This window comes from Vanessa tameamea, chromosome 10, assembly GCF_037043105.1.
Source record: "Vanessa tameamea isolate UH-Manoa-2023 chromosome 10, ilVanTame1 primary haplotype, whole genome shotgun sequence".
Lineage (NCBI taxonomy): Eukaryota > Metazoa > Arthropoda > Insecta > Lepidoptera > Nymphalidae > Vanessa > Vanessa tameamea.
Genome location: NC_087318.1, coordinates 11,414,618 through 11,424,443, shown reverse-complemented (window position 1 = coordinate 11,424,443; position 9,826 = coordinate 11,414,618). Strand labels below are relative to the sequence as shown.

The 9,826-nt window shown below is 30.5% G+C and overlaps 1 protein-coding gene across 1 annotated transcript in view; it reads left to right on the top strand.

Moving 5' to 3' along the window:
• Nucleotides 1–266: 266 nt before the first annotated feature.
• LOC113404059 (ATP-binding cassette sub-family G member 4) overlaps nucleotides 267–9,826 on the top strand; it is a 44,163-nt gene continuing 34,603 nt past the window's right edge. Inside the window, exon 1 of the mRNA XM_026644843.2 lies at nucleotides 267–496. The gene's annotated coding sequence lies outside the window, so the exon portion shown is untranslated. The remainder of the gene's footprint in view (nucleotides 497–9,826) is intronic.

Genomic DNA, 9,826 nt, shown 5'->3' with positions numbered 1-9,826 from the left:
GTTGAATATATTTTTAATATAAGGAGAACTCTAAAAAAAATTAAAAAAAAAAGTCACATTAAAAAATATATATCGATTCGCGATCGAGAAGTGTTAGCTTCATAAACATTAAACAGCTGTCTCGATTCGGGCGTCGTCGCCTTTGTTCGGAGCCAGGGACGTACTAACAGCATGCATACATAGCCACACAAAACAGCTACTAGCTCTATAGAGTACAGACGGTATTCGAGTCGAGCTCGTTGTCTCGCAGTTCTCGACTCTCGCACCACGGGCCGGCATCGTCACGGCAGTCCGCAGAGTGCAGACAGACCGATGTTCAATCAGTAGAATATAAAAACTTGACAAGGGTGGTTGTGTTGTCGCCCGTCCGTTGAATAACAATAAAATTTATCCAGGGCTTCCAGTGTATTTTTTTTGTACTCATTGAAATAAGAATTGTGTCAAGCTGTGCTGTTAGTGATATAAATCAGTTCAATTGGATTTGTGATCGAATCAGGTAATATTTAATTTCGTAGTATTTTTAATTTTAGGTGCCTCTGAAAATGAAGGAATGTTTACGTGTACATTCGTGTTAAAATTGTGTATATTTTTCGTTAAACGACATTCATAATTTTTCGCAGAAAATGTATGGGACGGGTTTTTCATTGAATCCATTGATTTATTTCAATATTTTCAGTGTATATAGTCATTTCGATTGATATTTGATCGTAATTTTATTCAACTCATTGTTTTTATTCTTAGCGAAAATGTAATGCAGTTTTGGTTTTAATATTTAAATTGATGTTTTGTGATGAAGATAACGCCGCAGTTTTAGACTGCAACACAGTTAATACTGTCGTTTTAAGTCTGTGGCACAACACTAATTATAAAGTTAAATTAATGGGGATTCAGAATATGATAAATGCATGAAATTCATATACGGCCACATATGTATCACAATTGAATTCATAATACGATAATTTTTCGTACGATTTTTTTTATAATCATTAATCACGTATAATTATTTGCTGATTTTCATTCACATGTCTAGTGCATTGGATTTGTTTTATGATAATATACCATACATATATAATAAGTTTGTATATCACAAAGGCGCAATCACTTGCTGCAATAACTGGTTTCGTTTTAATAAGGACTAAGTTAAATCTCGTAAATTACATTAAGGTACGTTGGATATCTTTTGTTCATATTTTTATTAATATTAATTTAATATTTCACCGAATGTTTTCTGAGAACGCATGTAACGTTACATGACCAAATCGAATCGAACATTCTTAATTTAAATTAAATTGTAGTGTTTCAATTTGAATATATGTATGTATACGAAGTAAGGGAATTATGAATACTATTTGTTACAAGAATGAATTGGCGTTTCGATCTACGTTACATGTAAATAATTAGTTTACATATAGTTGTTATATGTACATTAGTGTATTAAATTTAAACAATTACATTCGTCTTCGAGTTTGCTATGCTTATTCGGTAAAAATAAAACTGGTAACAAAATCTCGCGTAATTTTTTTTTTGTTACCAGTTTTTTTATCTTATTATACCTCTATAGAGTGTATATATTTGACTATCTAGTTGTTCTATCTGATTACGAATGAGGAAATAGTGTACTGATTTGGGCACTTAAATTGTGTATAATTTCCCGCGCCAGAAGAATTTCATACTATTTGCACTTTTCTCCCAATCTTGATTCAATTTAATCAATTTAATTGAAAAATAATTTCCATTCAATTTTCTGATTGATATTTACCATATTTGAAATTATTTTAGTTTGTCCTTCTAACCCAGTGTTTTCCATAAGCGTGTTCTCCATGCCATTGCTGAAGTTTAAGCAAGGCATTGAAATGAAAAAGTCCAAAGTAAATTGTACAAAGACAAATCATTTGTAAAAATACCATGTTTGCTTTGAATGTTCTTTCTATATATCACCTTAAGCATAATCTAGGAAATACATTAAAGGGATTCCACTTGTTTTGTAATAAATATTCCATGACTTTATAAACACGTGAAGGACGATTTGTTCTTTATGACATATTTAAAACGTTTAACTTTTTTAAGTTTTAATATCAGGTGGATAATTATATATGTAGGTAAATAATTAGGTATATTGATCGAATATTACGTATGTATACGAAAACTAAAAACAAAACAAAAATTAAGGTTGTTCGAATGATGTATCAAATTATAAAACAATAAAATCGTAGCCGTTCAAATTTGCCAATATTCAATTCGTGAAGACGAAGCTTTACATATAACCTTACAAATTGGAAATATAGAATTCTTTGATTATTTAGGTACACCTATCATATTATATTTAACTAGTTCACGTATAAGCTGTTACCATGACGAAATACCGCAGACAATGGCGCCGATACTGTTGTACACAAAGTCTAGATTAATCTGTAAGGAATAAATTGCTATCTCTTTCTATTACGTTGATGTAAAAAGGATAGAAAGTTTCAGATCTGTAACATTGGTTTAGTTTAGAGAGTGTACAAATGGATCTGCACCAAGTTTTTGGTTTCGGTCAATAATTATAAATTTCGTTTATTTTATTATAATATTATATTGTTTTCTTATTGTAAGTTGTCATGTCAGCTCTCAATAACACTCCGGCTTAGGATAATGGTAGTGACACACTCCGTAACACTTAAATACTTTAGCGTAGCGATCTCCTTCAGGCTATTAGGTTAGATACTCGTGAAAACAGAGTCCATTTATGTTTGCACATATTCCTTTAGAATGGCATCTTCAGGGCAGTAGCTATTCCTTGCGACATGCCAAGAGCTTATTATGAAACCGTCATCAGACGTTGTTGACATGGATTCTCCGCAACGCGCTTCATCTTCTGAATCTGCATTACAAGTCGTATAGTCCAGACGACATCTTCATTAACACGGAATACTTATGTCTTTAATAAAGGTCTTCGTCGGACTCAGGATCCCTTAGACGGTCCGAATGTTGTTCGGCCAGCCTATTCATAATCCTATCATCCCTACTATGGCTTACCTTTTTAGGTTGTAACCCAGAATATTTTTAGTAGTCACCATTAATAGTGCCAGTGTTCCCAAAGCGTCTTCGCTGTCTTGTCTTGTTATAAAACGTAAAGTTGTTCGTGTGACGCAATATTGCAAATACAGCATTGAATGTCCCATACAAAAAGGATTAAAGGTTCCGACTTCTATCACAAATTACTATTAATTTTATTTACTATATGACCTTTTTACGCATCGTCTATGAATCGCATTAAGCATAGGTCACGTGACAACATTCCAAGCGCTATCAATTAATATTTATCATCCGATCTATGAATAGGATTGACGTATTCATATCTATGATAGAATAGTTATAAAACGAATTTTATCATAGATAGTATTTCGTTTTAATATACGTAATTAAAATATAATTAATCTACACGCTTCATTCCCATCGTCCCTGTTTCCGTTATAAATAATAATTTAATGAAAATATTTTTAAAGAAAACTCACACACATTTCGTGGCGGTTGATTTTATTTAAGAGTTCCTTCGTCTGAATCCAATTCTAGGTGTAGAATCGGAGCATGCTTATCATTAAACTACTGACGGAACTGAACCAATATAAAAAAAAAATTATACTCCGTGGGGTAAGAGTAAGTGCTACTAATTCAGATAGCAAGATTTGGCCTAAGCAAGTTAACAAACAAACATTTATAATAAGGCGAATAAAATCTTGTGAAAAATCTCATCCCTCTCCGAAGGCACTGATCTATCCGTCCATCTATATCCTTGGTACTCTTTGAAAAAAACACTTAATAAAGTAATTTGTAAAATCAGATTAAATGGTTAAAGGATTTTTTACGTTTGAATATGTTGTGAGGTTCTCGTTAAATATCTTTGTGAATACCGTATTAGTCACACCGCTTGACGTACTTGTGACATAGATTCTATTGTCTCTAAAATCAATTTTGCTAACGTAGCGGAGATGTTGGGCAGGCTTTATTATGACCATTTCTATATCATAAAAGACTAGTTTCGTAACGTCGATGATATGTACATATTATGATTTATGGTAGTAGTTTCCGTATAATCCGTACATATTTGAGATTGGTAAACTGGTAGTGTTATAGTATTTTTATTAAATAATAAAGAATATATAACATAACCGAGTATGTATATATATAGGACGATAATTTTTTTTTCTTCTTGCTACAATTAACAATATAAATCTTTGATCGTTTACGTGTTATCCGAATCTATGATTTTTTTTTGGGTCGGAAATTTCAGAATAATGATTGGTAAATGAAGATGTACTAGCTAGAATTTTTGTCACCTCATAAATATAAGCTTTTCAAAAATCTATAATTATACTATCAATACAACATGAATAAATCTTTAATAATTCTTGAACGTATAATGTATCTTCAGTTTCCACCATAAGATTAACTCGATAGTACCAATTTTATGTTATCTGAATAATATATATGATACTTACAAATTAAACCTGGTACCTCGGGGATTTATAATCCAGCACCTAGACCAAGGAGACATTCAGATGCATAATATATTAATGTCTTAGAGGCTATAGGTATCATAAATAAAATCACAATACTCGTGGCGATTGGCAGAGGTGACAGTAAGAAATACCAGTCATACCGAGCCAAAGTTTGCACGTGTTTCATCGATGCAACAAAGGCCAATAGGCATGAAATGAACAGTTGTGTTCTTTGATCGGTATTTGCTAATTCGTCTCTAAGTAACTCGCATTTGACGCGTAAGCGTAAGACAAATAACTAAGTTTTATATTAATGCAAATCAGAAGATACTTCTTCATAAAAAAGAAATGCCTTTTAGTGCTTTTACGTCCTAATGCGTTTACTTTGACGATATTGTGAATATTATTGTATTGACTATCCATTGCAAAATGTGTTAACCACATCATTAAATCGACTGGTGTTGCAAAGGCGTAAAAGGCAAAATGCCAAAAAAGTATCAGGAATACATTAATTAGAATGGTGGTTTAGACGATACTGAATATTTTCTCCAAGAGTACAAAAGGTCAATTAAATGTGTGGACTAACCAGTTTTTTATGGACTTCATAAATAATGTTCTAGTTTCGTTTTTTGATACTTCGTTTTTTGTAGAGTCCAATAGTTCGTGGATTTTATGCTCTGGTTGGTACAATAAATGTATTTTTTCATCGTGTCATTTCATTAAGAAAATTTCAGTGTTACGCTTCTATTCTGAAAAACGCATTATTCATGATCATTCTGAGATTAGAGAATGCATCACTGTCTGTGTATTTATTCACCAAATGTGTCTGCATGTCAATGTGTCTGCGACTAGACCTTAATTTTGGCTAACGAAGATACTATTATTAGAGATCAAGTAATGTTCACGTGAGAAAACGTTAAACAAAATGAAAACGTGCCCAAGTGTAAAAAAGTGCCATATTGTAGCTATAAATCTACCGAATCAAGGTCAAGCGTTGATATATATAATACCTAAATTAATTGCTAGAATAGTTGTAGTGATACATGTGGGAATAAATTTATAAAGGTACCTAAATATATCTCAACAAAATAAGAATAGAATGGGTTTGGTCTGAGACCGTTGTGTATAGTCGTTTTATTTTAATATAAGTAATCTGGTTACATCATCAAATTAAGTAAGAAATATCTCGATAACGAACTTCGTAATGTTTAATACTTTTTTAAATTGTCATATTTTTCTTTAAATTAAATATTATTAATTAAATATAATATTAATTAAATTAAATAAAACCGTGGAGGGTTTTAGTGCGATAGTTCGTCTGCAAAGAAAAGTTGTTCCTTCTTTTTTGAATCTAAGATGAATTCGTTTTAATGTATTTGAAACAATTAAAAACCTTTTCACCCTTGATCGCCAGAAATTAAATCAACTATTGTATACGAAATATGAATTACATTTCAGCCTTGAAGTTATTATAGCTCTTCTCGATGGGGTCTATGGATTGACAATCTTATTAAGTCTGGTAACCTTTTTTTGGTGAATTGGACAGGCAGGCGGAAAAAGGTACCACCTGATGGTAAATGGTTGAAAAACGTTCTCTATCATCTGTTTATTTTTATGAATTCTTAATTCGGATAAAAAAATGCAAGTTATATTAAGAACAGTTCGTGTACCTGTCCATAAAGAATAATTTATAAAAAAAAGAAACGTCCCAAGTCTTACGCATCAGTCATACTATCGAAAATCGAATATATAAACTCGTATTTTCGTCATATATAACAAAAAAAATCGTTTAATCACTATGAGTCATGGTCGATGTTCAGTGCATCGCGAAGTTATATGGCTGACCTTCAAAATACCGGTTACCAAATAAAGAAGTCAGGGATAAGCACGATGTTTGTCGAGTCGCATTATTTTCAAACTGTCTTATATGTATTAGGGTTTCAACCATACCAATATAAATACTAAAGTAATTATGTCTGTCTGTCTGTTGTTCTTTCATGTGCAAACCATTGGACCGAATTTAGAAATTGTGTGAAAAAGAAATCTCTAAAACGCGAACGAAGCTGTTCAAGATGTTCGTTTATGGTTTCAGAATAGACGTTCTTTGTATGATGTTAAAAACATTTTTACTTTACTTGTGTGCGTGTACTTAGTTGATAACAGTTGGCTACTATTTTTGTCACGTTCTTAGCTTTGACAGTCTATCTAGTTATTTATTTTATTTTTTATTTATTTATTTATTTATTTATTTATTTATTTATTTATTGGAAATAGTTACACCATTTATTTATCACTAACACATTCACTTAGCAGTAGATACAGGGTATTAAATCTAGGTGAATAAATCATTACAGGTGTAAACAACATTGACCTTAAGATAAGACTATACTAACCTAATTATATCTTTACTAAAAATAAAAAAAAAAAAAAAAACTATAGATAATTGAACAAAACATAAAATATAATTTAAATACAACAACAAAACTCTACAAGGGTTGGCATAATTTAATTTATGAATAATATGGTTTTAAAGTTATACTATGAGATAAGTTATATAAATAAACAAAGATTAAAGCTTACCAATAGCTACTCAAGCAAGGAAAAGAACAAACCATTTGTCTTTGCGTAGGAGTACACGAATGCTTAATATGCTAGCGTAGTCGTTAGACAATTGCTTAAAAGACATAGGTATAATATCAGTGTAATAGCAATAGTCAATAATTATTGTATCGTGTATTCGTTTTTAGGACTAATTTCGTTAATAAAATCGTTTTTGATTTTACGTGTTTTCATAATAATTATTCAAATACAAAAATATTTTATAATGAGCTTAAACGTTTAAGAGGTGGTCCACAACATACCGAGACATCGGTTTAAATTTTTTGTGTAAAATTCAAAATTATTTGAATATTGTAAATTAAACAAATTCGATTTTATATATTGATTCGTGCAACTTTTGGAAATTTTTCGCTAATTAATATTTAGGGATATCCCCGCAACAAATAATTATCTCTTGTATAAATCTATTTATATTTTGTTATATAACATCTCCATCAAAGACATATTAATTATCTTTGGAGCATTAAACGTAACCATAATTATTATTGTAATTATGTTACGAACAAATGTAAAACACGAATTTTTAAAAAAATGCTTAAGTAATTTAATTATATTTTTATCTTGATTTTTAACCTTATCTCGTACAACATAATTTTATTGTTTTTACATGTAACAATAATGATTCACTAATAACTAACTTCAATATAATTATAGAGCTAAGAAGGGAAATAATTAATTCTGAATTGGACGAATACAAGTACTGTAATGAAGGTGATATGTAACATTTTGTTAAAATTCTATTTTATGTCATATTACCTTCATTTAAGACATAAATTTATAAAAATTAAAATATATATATATATATCTAAGAATTCTTGGAATCATTATGGAAAAACGATGATTTATTTTATAAATCTGATCTTTTTCTCTGTTCCATTATTTCTAAGCCACGAAATTATATCGAATTACAAAATTTATAATTATTTTTTAATTCTCATATTTAATTTTATGTTACAAAGATTGCTTGGAAAAGATCGCTTAAGAGATAAGGCTGTGTTTGCACGCCTTTAACCTGTTGTACATCCAGTATTATGGTTATGTATTATGTATGTGTGCAATAAACTTTATACATAAAACACAAACATATAATGAGTCAGTTTTAGTAACATTCTTAAGGAGACCTTCTCTCATTGAAGAGAAATGACTGCGTGTCAGCTTTGAATGATCTTTATAAAGTCTAGTTTAATTTCCATTGAAATATTTATCTTACAATAAAGATAATTTCATATCCCTCAGAAAAACCCAAATGAGTCATTAAATCATCTAGATAATGTTAGTAATTTTAATTGCTAAGATATATCAACGATCAAAGGTCAATGACCTTTTAATAAATGTTTAATTATAAATAATATATGCAATTTTCTTTTCGAATCACATACCTAAATGCTTTTAGGTTATACCGGAATTACCTTTGTATTTTAAACAAGGCGTGTCGACCTTTATGTGTTCCTGGTAGAATTTTCAAAGTGAATGCTTAGAAGCCAATAAAAGTCTGCATCTGTGACTATATGCAAAACAAGTATAGTAGGGTTTCTACGGGGGTGGATGTGTGAATTATATTAATTTCAGTGAAATACATATTTAATTGAATTATTTGTATTTATCTTTTATTATTGTGAGCCGAGATGGCCCAGTGGTTAGAACGCGTGCATCTTAACCGATGATTTCGGGTTCAAGCCCAGGCAAGCGCCACTGAATATTCATGTGCTTAATTTGTGTTTATAATTCTATCTAATTTCAACGATATTCTGCCACATGTGTATTACACAAACCCGCATTGGAGCAGCGTGGTGGAATATGCTCCAAAAACCTTCTCCTGAAAGGGAGAGGAGACCTTAGCCCAGCAGCGGGAAATTTACAGGCTGCTATTGAAAATTGTAATTGTGTTGACGAGATTATCGAATGAATCGAAATATACTTTATTCAATAATCCTCCGTATATTTTATGAACCGTCATTTTTCAATATTCAAATAAATGTATATATGTAAATTATATAATATATATTATGTAATTATTAATTGACTTCGTGGTAAGAACTTGTTCAAGCTCGTTCATCGATCATATTCTACCGTCAGTTCCTTAGTATTGTTTAGTTTTGGTTCTAATGGTGATTGAATCTGTGTTATAATATAAGGTGTCATTGGACTTGGTACATAACATCGTAGTTCCAAAGACTGGTGACATATCTATGCAGAAAAAAAATGGTTAATATTTCCCTAAATAACTTTAAAATTTTGTATCAACTCTACATGCCATTAAAAAAATGCAGGAAATCAAGGAATACTAATTAATATTTGCACTATTGCACAATTTTACAAAAGACATACTTTTCTATGAGTTTTTCACCGTTTCATTACTGAGACTCAGGAAATACCTTAGCCACTGTGAAACACGAGTTTGTAGTATCGATTCGTCTAGGCTTCTAGTAGTCTTCAATTATTTAAGATTCGTGTCAAGGATATTCCTTCCTATAATGAAAGTCGATAATTTGTCTTATCTATTTATAATGTATTAAGCATGCGAATATTGTTTCAACAAAAATCGTTACTAAAAAAATGTCTAATTATTTTGTATAATACAATTTAAAATATTCTTGATCCACTCGAATACACACAATATATTAATTGGAATTGTTTCAGGCGTAAAGGAAGAGTTCACTACATACACACGTCCAATAGGCTCACAAACACATAGAAACACGGACTGGTTCTATAATCATTATCTC